General features: G+C 34.9%; 1 protein-coding gene and 1 long non-coding RNA gene across 5 annotated transcripts in view; one reads left to right on the top strand and one right to left on the bottom strand.

The window, feature by feature from the left end:
• The window catches only part of LOC105481123 (microtubule associated protein 2), a 315,665-nt gene that overhangs the window by 210,671 nt on the left and 82,997 nt on the right, over window positions 1-21,997 (bottom strand). The window lies entirely within an intron of this gene.
• Window positions 2,975-21,679, top strand: LOC105481126 (uncharacterized). Of its 2 annotated transcripts, none has more exons than XR_986773.3 (3): window positions 2,975-3,088; window positions 5,053-5,180; window positions 21,140-21,679. It is a non-coding gene; the product is annotated as an uncharacterized lncRNA (long non-coding RNA). The 2 variants fall into 2 exon arrangements; XR_986772.3 differs by having other exon boundaries at window positions 19,309-21,679.

The following is a 21,997-nucleotide window of genomic DNA, read 5'->3' as shown; positions in this document are numbered from 1 at the left end:
TGAGGACAGCAGGGCAAAAATACAGAGAGCATCTGGGTCCTTGATGATAATGGAGCACTATGTTAAACTTGAGTTGGCTTAAGTTACTGTTATTTTAAATGTTTTGTAATTCTTCCTGATGTGGCAAAATTAAATATACCTAAGGAAAACTCTGCTCTCAATACTCATAGAATTATTGAGTTTGTTTCTCCTCTACAGTCATTAATGGGGCGGGGGGCAGGAAGAAGAAAGAAAAGAAAATGTTGGGCTATAACAAATGACTTCAGCAGTCAAGATGTGAGTAATTGGTCTAGGACAGATGGGAGTACAATTAAAGGTTATGGCCAAAATGAGAAATAAATAGCTTATAGGTACTTAGTGACATATGTATTTGCTCAAAGTATTTATTGCTTCTCTATGGACCATTTTTCATCTTGCTGATGCCCTTTAGTGAATGATGAATCTGCTTGCCTCCCACTTATTTTTAGAATAATTATAAAGGGATTTTAGGAGACCTGGTGTCATTATAAGACTGGATATGTCAATAAGTAACATTTGTGGTGATCAGACCCATATATTTTTTTCTTGAAGAGTTGCTTTAATGGACTTAACAGTAACATGGATGATTTCCATAGGAGATATATGCTTTTCTCACTTACACCCAGTAATGTTCCTCACCTGACAGGTTCAGTTACTATCTCTTTATCAAAGCACACATACAAGTGTTTGTTAAGAAGTTTACTTATTCATGTTAGTTGATGTACAATGCATTAATTATAAGTTGGTTTTGACTGAATGCCTTGCTAATTTATAATCTTGACAACAATAGCCTTTGTCTTCCTAAACTTGCTTACTTCTTTTCAAATTGGAATGCCCTTGTTGCTCTAATATTGCAAGCAAGGAAGCATTAGTGTCCGCTCCACCACATTTGATAACTGTTGCTGCTTCATCCACACCACCAGTTTTTTCTTTCTAACTAAAATCCTTGTCAGTTCTAATCTGTACTACAGCAAACTCCATTTGAGAGACAAGTAGCACCTCCTCATTCTCAGTTCAGACACAAAGTTCTTAAGGAAATATAATTAATTGGTCTTCCCCAGAGAAAAAGGCTAGATATGTCATTATGCTTTTTAAAATGTGAAAAAATGGTTGAGGATATATATACACATACACACACACATATATATATATTCATACATACATATATATACACATATATATACACATGTGTATATATATATATAGTCCTAAGATGACATGGGCTCAGCTATCCTTCCAGGTCCTCTATTGAGAAAGAACCCAAGTTCTGGTGCTCTTTCAGCTATAGTGAAAGGTCTGGGGACTAGAAGCCAAGCATTCAAAAGGCTGAACTGTCAATATGTTAACCAAATTATAACAAGTTAAGAATGAAATATGGCACCTGAAATATTTTCCTATAAATGACAAGTAGTTTTAATAAAAAAGCAAATATAAAATTCTATTGCTATTTTATCAATTAAAGCAGATGTAGTACATAAAAATTTTAAAGTGAGCAACTATTCCTGTCTTTCTCTAAAACAGAATTACATAGAATTTCCAAGAAAGAAGACTATATAATATCTATGTAATATTTCCCATTCCAAAGTAGTTTAATTTTTAGCTTTACATACAATTACTGATTTTGAGTATTTGTCCTGAAGAACTGTGGTTCACCTACAACAGGTTCTAGGGTTGAATTTATATATATACCATGTGGGAAGTTTGGGGGGATGAAGGGAGTAGGTATACACTTAAAAAAATGGGAATTTCAGCCCAGTCTTCTAGAAACTTGAATTTGCCTATTTTCCAGGGTAGGTTGGGGGGAAAATGGCTTCTACCTTGCAAGATTCTACAGGGACACATAATCTATGCCTACCATGCCCATAATTTAGTAAATAAATGTTAAGCCCCTGCATTAGAGAGAGAACTTTGTATAATATGAATCTTTTTTGATCTCCCGAAGAAATATTCTCAGAGAAATTACAGGGATTTTGAAAGGTTAAAAACAAAACCAGGAGGCAATCTATATATTCTCACTGATTCTCAAACTTCAGCATCAGAATTACTTGGAAGACTTGACAAAACACAGGTTGCCGAGCTGCAGCCACACATTTCTGATTCACTAGGTCTGGGGTGGGGCCCAAAGATTTAAATTTCTAACAAGTACCCAGGTGATGCCGATGGTGCTGGTTCAGGGGACACTCTGAGAACCACTGTCCTTCATGAAGCAAAGGCATAAAGAAGCCAAATTAGAAGCTCAGCCCTCACCTCTAAGAGGGCATAGCCACACATGGTGTCACACTAAGCACCTGAGAAAGATCTAGAAGAGATGGTTCCTTAATCAAGAATGTAACCTCATTGTTGTGAAGAAAGCTGCTAGTGGGAAGGGAATTGTGGCAAGTGGTGAGAAAGAAGAGAGGTGGAGTACACGGCTGTGAGGGGAAGACCAGAGAACAGTAGGCATCGCTGTATGCATGAAAATAGTGACTAGATTCATATTCATTGAACAGACAGTATTGAGCAACTATGATGTGCCAAAAACTTGGCTAGATGTTAGGGACTCATCAGCGATCAAAACAGAAAATGTTCCTGCTCTATGAACATTCTAGTTAGGTGAAACAATAATTAATTGTACAAAAAAATATAAAACATATCAGATATATCAGTAATATAGAAATGCTATGGAGAAAAATACAGGGTAGAGTAGGTGAGGATTAAGTGTTCTTTTTTATTTCTACACAGGGTGATACAGGAAGGATGTCCACCAGATATCACACTAAGAACTGCCACAAGAAAATGAAGCAATTCTAATGTGTAACTTTGCAATCACTGTTCCCCCAGATGCCAGGATTAGTATAAAGAGCTCCAGATAGTGAGGGTGCGGAATTAATAAAAGTCCATCTGCCTGGAGCTCTGTACTATTCATATATTCACAAGTCTCCTGGTTTAATTAAGTAATTCTGTGACAGAAGAAAAAGTGTTTGTTGTTTTTGTAGTCGGTCAGTTTTACAGATTCCCTGCTATATTCCATCCATAGATCTGCCATGGAGGATCAAGCTTAGGAAAGACATTTGTACATCTTACATCTCAGGTATGAAATGAAACTTTTCTAACACATGATGACCATCATCAGAAAACAGGGATGCTGTTAGATTTAGTTACAGTTCTTATTATAGCAGCACTTCCTTCTTTCACTTTCAGGGTGGCAGAAAACAGGACTTAGGTCAGCTAATACTTCTGCAAGGATCTAGTATGAAAATAATCTAGTTAGAAGACACTGTTTGGTTGGTTTTCAATGATCCAAGGAAAGATTTGCTGCCAGGGAGAATCCTTGCTCTTTTACATTTATAAATGCATATATCCTAAGCAAATGCTCACATATTTTACCCAAATAAATCTAGAGTGCTCTAAAAGGAAGGAAGGAAGGAAGGAAGGAAGGAAGGAAGGAAGGAAGGAAGGAAGGAAGGAAGGAAGGAAGGAAGGAAGGAAGGAAGGAAGGAAGGAAGGAAGGAAGAGAGGGAGGGAGGGAGGGAGGGAGGGAGGGAGGGAGGGAGGGAGGGAGGGAAACAGACAAACCAAAAAATGAAAGCCTCCCACTCCTGTACTTCTCTCTATGTGCTCATATGTGGATATTAATTTTATATTCTTTAAATTGGACTTCCCTCCACTTTCAGAATTCTCAGGCACTCGGACACTTAGTGAAATATGCTATTTACTTTTGTATATTATTATTATTTAATCTCTTAATTTTCTGCATTTTCATGAGGTCACTTCCTAGACTCCTAGCTTCCTCTTTTAAACCACAGCTGCATCAAGCTGACTATGCTCAAAAGAATAGGACTTACGAAAAAAATAGGCATTGCTAATCCACTGCTAGTTGAAAATACTTTCTAAATTATCAGACCTTCTTTAAAAAGCCCATGATATGCTTCATTATGTAAACAAACCTCCTCTGTGTTGCTTTTTAAGCTTGAAAATATCAAAATCATGACATGACATAAGAAGAATTCTATTTTGACAAAATGAAAAGCACAAAAATTCTTCTACCCAGAAAAAAAAGAAACAGAATGTAATGGGGAAAAATAAATGCAAAAATAGAATTGGCTAGAAACCAGCAACCACAAGAAAAGAAATATGACAGGAAATGGAACTAATCAGTTACTATAGTGAAGAGTTTTTTCCCCAGACTTTCTTAGGAGAAAAAAAGAAATTGTAAAGAAATGTAGAAACTAAGAGTTTGGACAAAGTTATTTATATAATCTTGAACAATACAAAATTCCCTGTGAATGTATACGTTTTTTGAAAGGACAATGGAGTTTTTATTTAGTGGAATTTTGAAAGTTTATCTTCTTTGGGATTCTTCTGGTAAGGCTTTAGTTAGAAGGGTTGGAGCTTTTGAGGAGTAATGTCTATATAATTACGCTATGATATCTTTTTCCAGAGGCAGAATTATCTTCATATCTAATTCAAGGCCTCTCGAAGGCTCAGTCCCTTCAGGAATGGGTTTGCTTTGGCAGAACCCTCTTCAGCTCAGCAACAGACACTGCCAACAGATTAGCCTTCCGTGAATAACAATTCTTCATACACTGCAAAATTTTTCACATGAAAATTGCTTCTTTGGGTTATTCTCCCATTACAACTTACTTTTATTATCGGGTTATTTTGGTATAGACTATATCAATTTTTTTCAGCTGTTTTACACATAGATAAAATTAGAAGATGTCATTTCTAAATATAGATATGAAAAATTAATCTCTATATTAAAAACAAATTTAGAAATAATTGTCATTTATTTGCTAGTTGTTTTGTGACTCTAAGTTTTTAAAAAATTAGTAGCTAATTCACTTAACACAAGTCATTTACAAAATGTTTGACAACCTCTGAGCATATCTGCTGAGATAGTAGATAGAGAATAGTCTTTATTTAATTTCTAATATCGTAGTGGAAAAAACATGGATAAAAGCTAGAACGCATATTAAAACTCATATGGCTCATCTCCATTTAATTTATATACAAGAAAGCCCAGGTCTCAAAATTTGACTTTCCTTATTCAAGGTAACACAGCTGCTTGGCAGACAAGACAAAAATTGAAACCAGGTCTCTGGATCCCAAGGAACACTGATGGTCCCTAATTATCATGGGGTAAGAGAGATCCACCAGCAACTAAATAACAAACACAACAGGTAATGAATTGAAAAAAATTGATATTAACTTTTTTCATACCCTGTTGTAATCCATAGAAGCTTATTCATAAATAAATTAGTGAATGTCTGGAAATTCAATTGAACCACCATTTCCCAATGTTCAGACAAGACAGAAAGACTGAAAAGAGGATGAATGATGAAAAGGTTCCTGAGTCAAAGTTATTTATTGAATTTTTCTTTTTCCCGCTCTATTATTGTACACATATAATAATGAAAGTTGATGAATGTATACTTTATGCAAGCATATTACATATTACATATATGTAAAAGCATATTACATATATTACCTGGTAACATATTATACTGTATAGTGTATTGCATGTATGACCTTATTTATTTCCTTTTATTGCTATTATCTTAATGTTTAATCTCACGTTTTGAGGCTAACGTAGCAATTATCATAAAGCTAAGAACCAGCATTTGAAACCAAATCTAAATGATTCCAATGTATATCTCTATCCAGTGAATTATATTGCTTAATCCTTGAAAACTCTCTCTGATTCTGGATTATGTGTGTTTGAAAAAAAAAAGAAAAAAGAAAAAAAGAAAAAGACTAAAGAAACTACTTCTGCCTGTTGAAAAAAATCTTATTTCTAAAATTAGATATAAATAACTGTTAAAACTGATTCTAGATTGGGATAAATAAGATACACAGGACTTTCAAAACGAACGCCTTTATGTATCACTGAGCATCTAAAATGCCTTCTCAAGGTTTCCATGCCAACCCTTTCTAGAATGCTAAAATAAGCTGTGAAACAACATTTACTCACACCACAATATGTAGTTTTTGATGTACTAAACTGTTTCACTGCATTTTAAAAAGAAATAAGCTCAAATAAATTTTGAATATTTAGCAAATGGGGGAAGTAAAAACGGTACCAGTCATCGGTGAGGAGGCAAACAATGTAACTTTTGTTTGTCTAAATGAGACAAGCCTTAAGAAGGACTTAAACGGAACTTTTCATTTCTGCTAACATCCTTTTTATGTATATCCATAGTTAGTCATCGCTTTTCAAAATAGAGTTTTATAAAAGTTATGTTTAAATTATAAACAACACTAAGCACTTAACACTGAATATATAGAAGACAAATTTGGAAATCTAGGGCACTTCAATCTTTGATTCGGACCACCTGGCAAGAGAAAAATAAATGAATAAAAAGCCAAATGGAGCCGAATAGGTCTCATGCAGTTTGAAGAGATTTCTTTTTATCTGTCAAGCTCCTTAAAAGTAAATATTGCAGTTTGACTGCTGAATATGACAGGCGCCTCCAGCGGAGAAGAAGAAACTCCTGCAGGTTGGAAGAGATGGGCAAGAGAAGGGCCTAGTGTTTGGGTCCAGCTTCCTGCATGCAGAAGACGTAGGCCGAGGAGCTCAGACAGGGTGGTTAGAAAGGGAATACTCAGGACAGCAACAGAGAAGGGCACACAAGGCACTGGAATAGTAACAGCAACCCAACAACAGCAATGAGAGTAAGAGCGAATGTAGACAACATAACACTAAAATTATATCAGGCAATGCACTAAGTTCCAGAAAGACAGTAATGACAAGGCATGTGTGGTCTCTGACTTCAAACAACTAGGAATCTAATTAATCTTTAAAACATGTTGATTAGGGAGGGAGAATAAAGCGAAATGCCATGAGAGGTTGCATTCGGGGTGTTATGGGAGTGCACAGTGAAGGCATCTGGCCCAGTGTAGGAAAGACCACTCTGAGTAACTGAGGTCTAAGCATTCACTCCAAACAGAAAAAAACACAGAGAATAAAGGGAGGAGAGATGGCAGGAAATAAGGCTGAAGAACCATTTACTAACTTAACTAATTTAAGCTGAACACAAATGTCAGATTTTAATTTGTTCCTTACCAGATTTTTAAGTATATAATACGTCATACCTAAAGACCAAGATTGGCAACCATAAACAGGAAAAGACAACTGTAAATTTATTAGAGTCACAACTACACTTACTCCATCACCAATAATTGTAGGCTTCAATGAGTTAATTGACGTCCCTCTGATTCAGTGGTCTGGGTTTCCTGCGTAAGTTGTAACAGTTTAAATGCAACTGTTATGTTACCGAGGGGGCAGCATCAACTGATACTTTCCCTTAATGAGGAAAATTTAAGATTTTACCAAAGATAAATAAACAAAAACAAAAACTTCAGTATGGAGCTTTAAATAAATATCCTGGATTGAGGTCTTAGGCCATGTCCTTACAACTGCAGAGACCTTCAAGGGCAGGCCTCTTACATATATTATTTTGAAACTTTTTTCATATATGGACTTGAACGCTCAATCAGAAATACAATGCTTGTTTACACAGCGCTTTCAAAAGTTATTTTTAAAAACTATTTGTCACTAATATTTCTTGAAACATCATATAAGAAGGGGCAATATTTTCCTCAACCTGAGGCTTATGACTTGTCAACTACTTCACTGTGATTTAAGTCTCACTTATCCCAATGTGCAAGACTTCTTCCAAATCATTTTATTTTCCTGCATCTACGATACTCTAGTTTTTAGAGTTCAAACTGCTGTTTTGTGACAGGTGCCATTGGTTCTGCATTGGCCAGTCCATTAAGAGATTGTAAATAGGGCTCTGCTTTGATACAGAAGTGTATGGCCATGCCTTTCTAATCTGATTAGCTCCTTGGAATTTATATTACTGTCTTTACTGAACATATTTTTCTCATTTCACAGCTGAGATCCAGCTGGTGAAAAAAAAAAAAATGGAGGCCCATCAATCCTAATGGGACACTGGTTAAAAAAATGATGAATCTTGTTCTATATCCAGTGTGAGAAGTAGCTTGACACAGGTCTTTGCTGCTTCTTTAAAACTGAATGAACAAATTCTCCCCCATTTGAATTTTATTTATGAAAACAATATTTTCTGAACCAAAGCTCTAAAAATATGGCTTGTCAAAATATTTTTCTGTGTAATTTATGATTTAATTAATACGAAGTCTTACAAAGCTGAACTGAACTACACTGTTACGTATTTACTCTATAATTTTATTGGAAAAAGAATACCATGGGAGCTTTAGTACTTATGAAAACAAAAATTAAGGAATTTAGCAAACAGTTTCTCCTTTAAAACATGCTATAGAATGGACCATGTAATGTGTTATTGATCACACAATCCCAATCTCCTGGTTTATCAGTTGAGATGGATCATGAATGTGCTTTTGATGCTATCTTTGAGAGGCATAGGGGCCCAGCTGACAGAGCTCCAATACTGCAAAGTCTCTTAACGGTTCTTTCTCTGAAAAGTTAGAAGAGAAAGGTATCAATCCTAACAACTAAAGCAGCTTAAAAAACTTTTTTTTTTGAAATAAGATTAAAGAGTTTACAAGAAGCAAGGAAGGAAGCATAAAGACAGATAAAAAGGAGAGAAAAGGTTAAAATCCAATCAAACCCCCTTTATGCCTGAAGAATAAATTGAATCATATCCTAGTAATGACAAAAGCGTGGGTGGGGGAGGAAGGATTGGACAGGTGCTGCCACAAAACGACTTTTAAAAACCATCAACTGATGTATTTTGAAATTGTTAATAAATGCGGTCAAATCATTTGGGAAATGATACATTATATTTTGGTGCATCATATCAGTGTGTTGTAAAGTACATGTATGTATGTGGAAGGCTGTTGCCACCTGAATAAAAGTGAGCAAGACTGTGTCTTTCTTGTTCTCTTCTAGCACACTTCTCAGCATGATGTGGTGCTCAAGAAAGCATTTGTTTAGTGAATAAATAATTCATTCAGAGTCATTTTACACATACTGGAAATAAGCTTAGCCTGCCTCAATACTATAAAGGAAATTATAAGAAGCTCTGAACCATATTTTGGGGGCAAATTGGCAAAAGGAGAGATTTTCAAAAGAAGAAAGACACTATGCATAACCTTTAATGTCATTGTCATTAACCAACATGGGGAGACCAACCAATGGTACTGCAAAAATACTGCCACATCTCCCAACATGATATTTAGCATGGACAGTGTGTCATTCAAAAATTACTGCATGAGATGGGAGAGGTTAAAAATAAGTCCAATTAATACACAATAAAATTTAAAACTATAAGTCCTTTATAGTAAGAAAAAATGTAATAGGGAGCAAAGTAAACAATACTGTGAGAAAATATCCTATGAAACAACCACCTTTTAATAAGCAAATGACCTCTCGAAAGGGAAAAGAATTCATCTTGCTGGGAAGGTCTTAAGTGGCCTGAAGAATCTTCCCTTAAGCACATAACCTTTTCATTAGAAATTAGGTCTTCATTTCAAAATTAATAAAAACAAAACAAAATAAAATAATATGAAATAATACTTTTGCTGGAAAGATTAAGCCCTTGTGACATTCTTTTCTCCTTGTACAGAGAACTAAAATTTGTGTAGGTAAAGGCTGCTACTTCATTATTAGTCATTACTAAATCTTCCCTATGTCCCTCTTTAGAATTCTAATTATATTTGCACACAAAAAAATACACATTTTATGCTGTTCCTACTACATTTTAAAGAGGCATTTTAGGAAAAAGTGTGAGGAAAAGAATGCTTTTATTAGAGCATATGGATTTAGCTGTGCATATGTATATATATTAAGAAATTAATCACTGGATGTCTTACAGGGAAGCCTGTCTTTAGTAATCTCCTGATCTATTTATCATCAGCAGATGCTCACTCTGGGTGCAACCTAAGTGATTACTCCCAGAAATCTCATAATTGCAGTAATTAGGGTCACGTGACCTTCAGCTTGTTCCTGCTAGAAAAAAAAAGGTGGGGGTGGGGAGGCAGATGGCCCACATTAGCATTTGAATGAGCACTGGAGATCTTGCAGTTGAGCAATTTAAGTTAAATGCACCAGAAAGCTGTGATGTCCAGTCTCAAACACATTTCAAGTAGAAATTTAAGACCTTTTTTATATGATCCATTCTGCTCTCCACAAGGTCTGCTTTCCCTTGTAAAAGTCAAATATGAGCAGTACTACCCCCCAATAATTTACCCAGCAATTAAGTTACTATGAGTGTGAAGGAGTAGTGATCCTTTTACTTAAATCTTTCCATTTTAAAGCCTATTTGTTCTTTGTTTTAGAATATACTGACAATATACTCAGAAAACCCAAAATATCCATTGACTACTTTTCTTAAAAAACATTCATTTCATTCATTTTACACTGTAAGGACAAATATACTTCTTATTTAAATCTTTATGCTGAAAACAAGGGTAGATAGAGGCTGCTTTCTACTCTCCCTTTTCTTATAGAATTTCTTTCTTCTTTGCAAATTTATGTAAATCTTAATGATGGCTAACTAAGCCTCCCATTAGCCTGGCAACTCAGAAATGTTTTCTCAAGAACCTTGGAACTATCTTTTTGAAATGCAAACATCAAGGGAGAAATCTCCCCTATCTCCCAGTTCCTATGGGAGGATAGGAGCCTATCTTCAGCGTTACTCTTGCTCCAAGTTGCAAAACTTCTTCCTGTTATAAAGGGATGAGAAATTGGTTTCTTCTTGGAGAAAGTCAATTAGCTAACACAGGTGATCAACCCAATTACCTGAAGAATTTAGGATGGTGCAGTCAAGTCCTTTTACTTGAGTACTGGTTATTGTTTATCTTGAAAGCATGTGTGTAATCCCACTCTTGGCTACATCTACTTGGCAATATAGAAAAGTGAGATTTCTTTTGGTTTTTGCAATCTCTTAGTGGATTGCCTGTAATGTTCATCACATTCTGGTTTGATGCCTAATAGTAGAAGTGTTTTCTTTTTCTATTACTTTGGTGGAGGGGACTTCTGGGTTGGGATAAGATTTTGTTTTTAATTATATTCCCTCAACAATTTTGATTTTAATTAATCTGTCTCCCTGTAGTAGGGCCCTTTTAGATATTTAACAAAGGACTTAAACAGTAAAATTCCAAATTTCCCAGCTGAAATTTAAATAAGGAGATAAAGTAGTTAATTTTACTATTTCATTTATCTTTAATTATAAACAAGCTTGATAATATTAGTGCCAAAATAAAATAATTACAGACATCAAGAGGGTTCGTTGGAACATCTAGTTTCCAAATGTTGAGATATCCATGTTTATTTTTTTCTCTTCCTAAAATCTGCAACAAAAATAGACTTTCATTAAAGGAAGCTTTTGAAACAGACATTCACAGCAGTATATATCTATGTAACTATTCTGTGTGCATGAAGAGAGGACGAAAAATCTCATGATGAATTGGGTTTCTGCTCACAGTTAAAGAAGAGATACACATACAAGTAATTCAACAAATATTTGTAGGGAAAAAAAAGTGGAAGACTAAGAAAGAAGGAAGAAAAGAAGAGGCAGGATACAGATCCACAGTAAACCTGTCCTGCACCCTCTGTTCAAGTTTCTCAACTTCTGAGTTCTCATTCCCTTATGCGTGCTTTGGTTTCCATAGACCCTTTTCAAGAAATGTCCTTTCTGTACCTCCAACTCTCTATTGCGGCTATTTAAATTCTACTTACCTATAAACCCAGCTGAAGGTCCCTTTTAAAAAATTTGGCCCGTCAAAATCAATTATATCTTCTCTGGGTCACTCTACACAGTTATATCTGTGCTTAGTATTTGATCGTATCATCATGTATTAGTTACTATTTATATGCATTAGTTTTCCCCTCTCTTGACTGTAAGCCATTGAAGAGCAAAGTAACCACTGTTAATACATTTAAAGCATTCACAGAATCTTGCTCTCAAATGAACTACAACTGGACCCTCACTACTCGATTTATTAATAACTACTCTGTTGTATTGGAACTGCACCTTCTTATGTAGGCTTACTTCATGTGTGCAAAGCTTTAATTCTGAAAGTACATAGAATGATTTAGAGTGTGATTTACAAATATTATCATGTACAAATTCTCTTTCTCCGATAAAAATACATGATGAAACTATGGGACGAAAGAATGTAATTTGGTTTCCCAAAGGCTGGACCAGGCAAAAATGTGTTATCATCCAGGCTGTTTTACTTTTTGTTTTTTTCTTTTACTTTTTAAAAAACATCTGTTTGGCTATCATTCACCTCATGGCTAGGATTTCTTTATATATACTTTTCTATTTTTTGAGCAGCATACTTCTTCCCCCATCTGCTTCCCTTGCCCTTCCACTCCGTAAAGCGGTGTATTTCCACGTGGGGTCATGTTAGCTAATGACTAGGATTCCTATGACCTAGTAAATGGTACATTGTTTGAATATCTATGTGGGATACCATTTATGGCTATGTCGAAATGATGAAATAAAGAGATACATATCAAAAACTACAATTATGTGGGCTTTACGAGATAGACAACGAACTTGTAAAAACTCTCTAAGCAGTCCATGACATGTAAATGAAGAAGATACTATGCTCAATCCAAAGAGAAACTGTTTACTTTTCTGAAAGCAAAAGTAAATCACATCACATTTCAAACACTTTTTATGCCATTGGCTAGTATCGTGCCACACATTGTGGTGACAAAACACATGACATTTCTAAAAGTTTTCTTGTTAATCAATGAAGTACTTGATGTTTGCATCCTCTTTATATTTATGTAAAGGTGAAGAGTGTCCTTCTTTTCTAAGCACAAAGTTAAAATAACATTTGCCACTAAGTCTCTAACGGAGAACTTCAGTGATCACCAAGAAGAAAATTTGCAAAAACTATCTAAATATAAGAAAATCAAAAAATTAATACATATCTACTTAGTCTCTACAATGAAAGAGGAACACAGCAATTCCAGATATGGTGGAAGAGAGAGGATGATGCCTGATAGTGAAACTTGGTAAATACCCTGTGGGGTGTACATTCCCAGTACATGCGTAATCATTCAATAGCATACAATATTTTAACGTAACATTAGTAATTATTAACATGGAAGATTATGTAATTTTTGTGTTGTACAACACTTGTATGAAATAGAAGAAAAGGTAATTTCACTCCATTGCCATTGAAGTGCCTATGTAATAGCCTAGCCTGAATATGTAAGTACAATTTCTCTCTGAGCATTAATTTCACCTAAGGAAATTAACTGCCTGCCAGTACACTCCTCTAACATACTACAATAGTACTTTACATCTTAATTTCCAAACAGGTAGAAAACCCCAAGGGGTACCCTAAGTGCACAAATCCTCCCCCTGTGATAGTGTAGCCAGACGGTCTAAATTAGGTCTTCGAGTCTCTAAGGGATAATGGAAAATCGAAATGAAATTTGAAATGGCTTGCAACTATGAAGTTGCTTGTCAAGTTAAACATCCTGCTCGCTGACTCATTTTTTACCCCATATTTCCAAAACTTAAATAAATTTTAAAGGAGGAAATTCTTACATCTTTATTTTCAATAAGTTCCTTACCCCTTCCCTTTTTTTATTCCTGTTGTTTAATTTATTCTCCTCTATTGGTCTGATACTCCTTATGGCTGACTTAAAACCCCTTAAAGATGCCACCGTAGCTGTTTTTTTAAAAGTAGATCAGCTGGTACTTGCACCTTAGTATTGTACCAGAGAGCTACTTCTGGCAGAACACTAATAGAAGGCAATCGTTTTGAGGAAAAGGTGGAAAAAGTATATATTCATTCTAGGTGAAGCATCTTTAAGCAAATGATATCAAGCCCACTCTCTACTCTCTTTATTATTCTGAAGATCAATATCTTATAGTTTAAGCCATCACTAAATGATGTATGTCATAGGTAAGTAGTTACATTTAGATAAATGTGTATTTTTCTACTTACTGTTATTCCATAAAAGACTTTTCTGTATTTCTAAGAACTAACATACTTCACAGAGCAATGCTCTGTTTATAAAAATTCTATCTGGGTCAGGTGCAGTGGCTCACACCTGTAATCTCAGCACTTTGAGAGGCTGAGGCAGGAGGACTGCATGAGCCCAGGAGCTTGAGACCAGCCTAGGCAACATAGTGAGACCCTATCTTTGCAAAAAATAAAAGAAAATAATTTAGCTTGGCATGGTGGTGTGCACCTGTGGCCCCAGCTACTCAGGAGTCTGAGGCAGGAAGGATCACTTGAGCTGGGTAGGTCAAGGCTGCAGTGAACCATGATCACACTACTGTACTTTAGCCTGGGTGACAGAATAAGACTCTCTCTCTACGTAAATAAATGAAATAAAAATAAAAATTGTTTCTGGTTTAATGGTTAAGTTTCTCGATTCATAAAATGAAGACAATAGTACTTTCAGTTCCAAATACCTGCTGATATGGTTTGCTTCTGTGTCCCCACCCAAATCTTACCTCATGTGTTAATCCCCACATGTCAGGGGAGGGACCAGGTGGGAGGTCATTGAATCATGGGTACGGTTTCTCCCATGCTGTTTTAATGATAGTGAGTGAGTTCTCAAAAGAGCTGATGGTTTTAAAGTGTGGCACTTCATCGTGCTCGCACATACTCCCTCCTGCCACGTTGTGAAGAAGGTGAAGAGAGTGCCTGCTTCTGCTTGCACCATGATTGTGTTTCCTGGGGCCTCCCCAGCCATGCAGAACTGTGAGTCAATTAAACCTCTTTTCTTTATAAATTACCCAACTTCAGGAAAGTTCTTCATAGCAGTGTGAAAATGGACTAATACACTTATTAATATTCAAAAAGCAATGTACTAAGAGATCACTTGCTCTAGTTTTGAACTACAAACTTTGACAGGTATACAACTTTAGATAAACGAGAGAAAGAAGAAAGAAGATAGACATAGATGTACACATATAATGCATTCAGTGTTTTCTTTATTCAGCCCTTCACTAATTAGATTTGAAATGGTCAAAAGAAAGAAGACTCTAAAGCAACACAAAGTTGATAACCGTAAGACATTGAATAATACGGAATGAAACCTAATCCATGTCGGTTTGTTATGGCAAATGATTTTTCAACATTTTTGTATTATTAATAACTGGGAGAGATTAGTTCAGAAAAGGCACACAATTTTACCCTCTTCAACAAAATTGACTCAGAAAGCATGCCTGAAAGTAAAGTCCTTGTATTGTGCATTGGCAAAACTATTTGAAACCAGCATGCCTATCTACTTACCTATCTATCACATGTGGTATTATATGTCATATTCCTTTTTTCTAATACACGATGGATAATCTTCTATTCTCAGGTGAATAACTGATGAAGCTTAACAAGTCTCACGTTGATTCACAAAGGAACAAGAGAGTTTATCCCTTTTACTACTATGCAGTTCTTATTCTGCAATAAGTAGAATATAAATAATTTCTTACATAATAAAGAAATTCATTTCTTTTGTTTTTAAATCCTACAAAGTACCCTAATAAGATATAAGGCCCATATTTAGGTTATAATACTTTTTAATGATATAAATGGGCTGCAAAGAGATCAGCTGTGTTATTCTTTGGAATGGGATTCTTTTTTACAGACGAATTTAGGAAAAGAATAAAGATTAGCTGGTTAGTGAATTAAATCCACAGAATTGATTTCATAAGCATGGGGTTTGTATGAAAACATAGCCAGTGGTTGTCTTTTGCAGCCATTTGATACTATATTTAATTAAGAAATGAAGAATCAGCTAGAGCATTCTTTTCCCACATGAAAAAAAAGAGAGGACTTTAAACAATAATCACCCCTAAGATATTTGAAGCTGCAATAATTATTAGGTTTAATTTGGGAAATTTAGAAAACTTATGAAAAAGGTGATTATTTTGTCATTTTATTTGATTCCTACATTTAGCATAGTATAATATCTTTCTATTAAAAACAAAAATCCAGGATTCTAATGATTAGATTTACATATGATACAAAGTGACTTTGAGATTCTGGAAAGATTTATAGAATGCCCAATTATTTGTTTACCACTTTAAGGAGAAATACAAAGCTTCCAGAATCACATTTCAAACTGAAAAGACCATTTAATCCTTAGGATAATTTACTTTCTCTTGTGAAGCTTTCTGAAATTTGATGCATCATAAATACATATTCTCTCTTTTTAATAGAAAGTAATCCTTTCCTGTTAAAAACATGACTATCACAGAATAGCTCATGACATGACTTAGAACAGGAGAGATGGGGAGGAGGTTGAAGTGAGAGTGGCAGACAAACTTGCTATCCCTCCTCATTTTTTCACATGACCTAATGAAGAATCTTGGGGATATGTGCTTCCAGAATTGCTCTTTCATTTTGACAGCCTGGCATACTGAGGAAATAGGCTTGTTGATGCCATGAAAGATGAATATGAAAATACTACCCACTGGAAGAATCTTAAAGAACAAGTATTGGATCTGTGGTTTTTTTTGTTTTTTGTTTTTTCAAGAAAGAAAGATAGGGTGCCAAGAAAGAGGATACAGTGATTAATGATTATTATAACATACACGCATATATACACACATATATGTAGCTCTATATTTAGTCTTCATATGTAATACAATTGTTTATATTTTGTTTCACAATTTTATAATTGTTATGAATTTTAAAGAAATTCATTATATAAGCATTTCTTAAGTGTCCATTTCCTCCAAAGCCCTATTGAAATAGCACGCATAAGGGTAGTCTCCAGTTTCTCCTTAAAAAACCTATAGGCTGCTAGGGGAGAATGGACCTATCCAAATATAATCATAACATGAAGCATAACAAGTCTATAAGAAATGTGTGAAGCAACATGAAGCAAGTTGGAAGAGAAATATAGCATCTCCCTGAGAAGGTACTGGAAGTTGACCAAGAAGCTAATCAAAATTTTGTATTGATTCTGGAAAGCTCAAAGTACTGAAGCTTACTGGTTAGACATTAAGAACATCCTCCTCTCCCCACTTCCTATTTCATTAGAGTATTAGCATTTTCTACACTGTTCTTTTGTTTTGTTTTGTTTTAAGTGTAAGTCTGCTTAATTGTGCAATATGCTGTTTAGGTTAACAGCTTCTTTAATGAAAGATATAACACTGTTCAGCAGAGCATAGAGAAATTACTTTCTGGCCAGTTTAAAATACAGCATTAAATTCTATATATTGGACTGGGTGTAGTGTCTCACGCCTGTAATCTCATCACTTTGGAAAAGCAAGGCAGGAGGATCACTTCATGCCAGATCAAGACCAGCCTGGGCAACATAGAGAGATCCTGTCTCTATAAAAGGCATAAAATAAAAAATTAGCTGGGTGTGCTGGTGCACGCTACCACAGTCCTAGCTACTTAGGAGACTGAGGCAGGAGAATCACTTGAGCTCAGAAGTTTGAGGTTATAGTAAGCTATGATTGCACTCCATTCCAGTCTGGGCAACAGAGTGAGGCCCTATCTCTATAAAAGAAATATTTTTTAAAATTACATATATCATACATTATATACACACACACACACACACACATAAGTTCTGGCTTCTTTAATTTATATAATTTGAAGCTTTTACAAGAATAATTTAAAGATCCTCATTCATTTTATTTTCTGTTTTAAGAGAAGTATCAGAATTTATTACACATGTAAAATCTAGAATAAAAGACTTTAATAGAGTATTTTTTGGTTTGTTTGTTTTCAAGGCTCAATGGAGCAAACACTCCTATTTATTTAGCAATCACCATATGCCAGACATTGTTCTAAGAGTCTTTATTTTTTGCATTAAAATGTAATTTATTTATAATTGTACATATTTATCAGACACAATGTGTTTTGATACAAGTATACAATGTGTAATAAAGTAATTAGCATATTTTTATAGAGCGCTTAAAAGCGGATTAAAAGTTACAATTTTTAAGACTCACAATAATATCTCATTTAATCTTTTTTTTTTTTTTTTTTTTTTTGAGATGGAGTCTCGCTCTGTCGCCCAGGCTGGAGTGCAGGGGCGCGATCTCGCCTCACTGCAAGCTCTGCCTCCCGGGTTCACGCCATTCTCCTGCCTCAGCCTCCCGAGTAGCTGGGACTACAGGCGCCCGCCACCGCTCCCGGCTAATTTTTTTGTATTTTTAGTAGAGACAGGGTGTCACCGTGTTTGCCAGGATGGTCTCGATCTCCTGACCTCATGATCCACCCGCCTCGGCTTCCCAAAGTGCTGGGATTACAGGCGTGAGACACTGCACCCGGCCATATCTCATTTAATCTTAAAATGAAGTGTAAGTTATTTTTGTTTCCATTTTACAGATAATAAAATCAGAGGGCTTGACCAAGGAACACCACAAGCAGCTTAGCAGTCTAGAAGTATAGAGGGCATAATTAGAATTAGCAGGAAGGACTAGATCCAGGTAGAAAAGAAGCACAGCATCCACCCTGTGCTGGAGCACTGGATCAAAATCAGGGCTTTGATAAATAATTTCGGATAAATATTAATGATTCAATCATAGGCAGCTGACCAGGCACAGTGACTCATGCCTGTAATCCCAGCACTTTCAGAGGCTGAAGCAGGAGGATCGCTTTAAGCCAGGAGTTTGAGATCAGCCTGGGCAACAAAGCGAGACTCAGTCTCTGCAAACAATAAAAAATATAGCCAGGAATGGTGGCACAAGCCTGTAGTCCTAAGCTACTCAGGAGGCTAAGATGAGAGGACAACTTGAGCCCAAGAGCTTGAGGCTGCAGTGAGCCGTGATTGTGTCACTATACTCCAACCTAGGAGACAGAGGGACACTCCATCTCTTCAAAAAAATTCATAGGAAATCATCTCTTTAAGAATTCTAAGCACCAAGAAAGCATGAATTCACCTAATTTCAAGCTCGGGTACTTCAACCGATACCACCAGAACACTTTAATATAGTCAAGTGCAATTGCAAAGGCAGGGGAAGTCTTATAGCACTGACAGCCTTGTGTTAAGCAATGTATCCCTTAGCACTAGGTGTCAGTCTGACGAACATGATCCCTCTTTGGGAGCAAGATAGGATGGGGTTGGAGGTAGGGTCTTCATGGAATATATATGCTAAGTACTGACTGCATTCGAGGAAGGATAAAAGGTTAGTGTATAGGATGAAGAAGAAACGCATACAAAATAGCAACAAGTTATATCCAATATTTTCTTTTTAACTTTTGATTTTGCAAAATGAGACTAAAAGATAGTATCAATATAGAAAAGTAAGTATTTTTAAAATTTTGAGGAGAGAAATTTATAAAATATCTAAGCACTAGCTAGCACACAATATGACATTTTACTTTTAGATTTGTAGAGTAATATTAGTCCTTTTCTGCTCACAGCATTCCAAACAATTCCAGAAAAGCTATTGCACCTCATGTCACTTGTTGAGCAGTATTTCCACTGTAAGTAAACTTGAGAACTCTATTAAAGATCATCTCCCTTGTCCCATTCCTTAGAGTCCTCAACCTCTTTCTCAAGAAAACTATAATTAATATAATTAACATGATCATCTATCTTTATAAGGATGAAAATCATTTAGCTTTTGATTCTGTCTTCAACAGCATAAGATCAAACAGCCTTCCCAGGCTGACAGTGGCAGAACCAATGAAATTAACATTACCTATTCATTCTAACTAAAAAACAAGTTATGCTGTTTAGATTGATACTTTTAATGACCCATGAGTATTCCTTTACAAGCACTTGTTTCCTATTTTATATTTTAAAATTGAGAAGCCATCATTTGCTTATCAAACTGTGAAATTTTTAAAATCCTAATTCCAATATTGGCATGAGTATTGCAAAACTCAGACTGCTTCTGCTACCAGTGAAGTGCATATTGGTATATAATTTTGTGGAACACTCACAATGTACACATTAGTCACCTCAAATATGTTTATTTCTTTACACTACATAATCCCACTTCTACAAATTGATCCTAAGTACAATGTCAGCAATGAACATAAACATTTTAGAAGCGTATTTGTTGAAGTGCTATTTATAATAGTGAGATATTAAAAATGGTCTGAATGTCCAACAATGGGCAAATGGTGAAATAAATTATGAAATATCCACAGGATAGTATATCACAGAGCCATTAAAAATCACCTTTTCAAGTAACTGGAATGTATAGAATAGAAAATTTAATTTACCTTTCATGAAAACAAACCATGACAAAAACTGGAGGAAAATATACGAAAATGCTGGTAGTAGTATTAATAATAAAGAAAAAGAAGTAGATCAGAAAAACCAATACATATTTTTTTAAAAGGCAAAAAGTGTGGCCTAATATGTTGCTAAGAATCAATGCCAAATTTACCTTCCTTGTTTCTGGACTTCATTCTGACATTTTTTTGGAATAACTTTAGGAGATTAAAACACGTTTCCAGTCTAAATTCAGTAACATTGTGTTTCATAAAATCTAAGATACCATTCATTACAAGACACACCTCATTTACTACCAGGAAAAAAAAAATGCTGTCAATTTAACTATAGCATAACTTAATTTTACATAATTTAATGTAAAATTACATGCATCACAGAATTGATAAAATACTGCAATGGCATTTCTGATGTTCTATTTTATATACCTCTATCGGTAGCTTGTGTTTATCTGGCAACACTAGTTATTTTGCTCAGCTAATATTTTCACAAAAAAACATGATTTTTCTGTGAGGGAAACTCTCATCTTAAACCAAAAGTACTTAGTTACAGTTGAAAAAAATGGTAATTTCCATTATATATATTCTGTTTTGATAACTTGGCTGTTTCTGGTGAGTTAATATATTTTTAAGAGACTTACTACATTTAACTGCTTTTACAAAATGTGATTTAGGTAACTGATTAATCGAATGTAATTTAATATTATTTTCATTTTCAGATAGAAGGGAAAACAATACTAATAAATACTAAACCACACATATCCAAGTGGGAACACCTGATAGAAAGAGAGGTTTAAACATGTTTCCATTTCTATGTACACTTTATTTTCACTGGTACATGTATTTATTAATTTGAAAATAGGCAAGTCATCTTGACCAAACACACTCAATTTTCATATTCTCACAACAGAAATCTCCATGTGGAAGATGGTTAGGGAATTAGATTATGAAAATTTTTTATGCATTATGGTTACTTTTTTTATAATCTAACAAAAATCTTTTTTCTTTTCAGTTTTCTTTCTGGAAAGTGGTCAAAGCAAGATGAGATTGCAAACTGCTGTGTTTACCATATCAACTATATAATAAAAAATCAGGAAGGGAAGAATTTACTTCTTATTAAAGAAGAGAAAGGAAAAGTTTACCTCTCATACAGATTTATTATTAAAACTTAACTCTGTGCATTAAAAACATTACTGATTCAATGATGTATACTTTACAAAAATCTCATTCTACTTGTAATTTTGGTTTTGTAGGTGGATGGGATAGGGTCTAGTAAGGGGTAAAAGTAGAAAAAAGTTCAAAAAGTCTTTAAAAATTGCACATTTAAATGTTCACAAATCTCCATAGTATATGCTAAAAAGTGAATAAAAAAGAGAGACTTCAATAAATTTGACCCCGAACTAAATGAAAACACTTAATAAAATAATATAGTTTATAGACTTTAAATCAATACTTGTAGACATTTCGCCTTTTTTCTTTATTAAGTTTCCAATTATCTATAGGCATAATTTTAATATATTCTATTTGCTTCATTCTATACAGATTTCGAAGATAGGAAAGCACAGTTTGTACCTGAAAAGAGAAATAATCGTAGTTTTTCATCTGTGTGTGTGTGTGTTTGTGTGTGTGTGTGTGTGTGTGTGTGTGTGAGAGAGAGAGAGAGAGAGAGAGAGAGAGAGAGAGAGAGTGTCTGTGTGTCTGTGTGTTTATGTGCATTTGGCTGCAGGAAAGTGAGGTCAGAATTGAGGCCAGAAAAGGTACATATTTACAGTGTGCCTGTTATATGACAGACACTGCAATCAGAAGGGTTAAACATGGGCTTTAAAGAGAAAATTCCTGATTAGTGTAAGGGTAAATGAAAAGCTAATGT

Source organism: Macaca nemestrina, chromosome 11, assembly GCF_043159975.1.
Source record: "Macaca nemestrina isolate mMacNem1 chromosome 11, mMacNem.hap1, whole genome shotgun sequence".
In the NCBI taxonomy this organism is placed as follows: domain Eukaryota; kingdom Metazoa; phylum Chordata; class Mammalia; order Primates; family Cercopithecidae; genus Macaca; species Macaca nemestrina.
The sequence above is the reverse complement of the archived record's forward strand: the minus strand, read 5'-3'. Positions and strand labels throughout refer to the sequence as shown.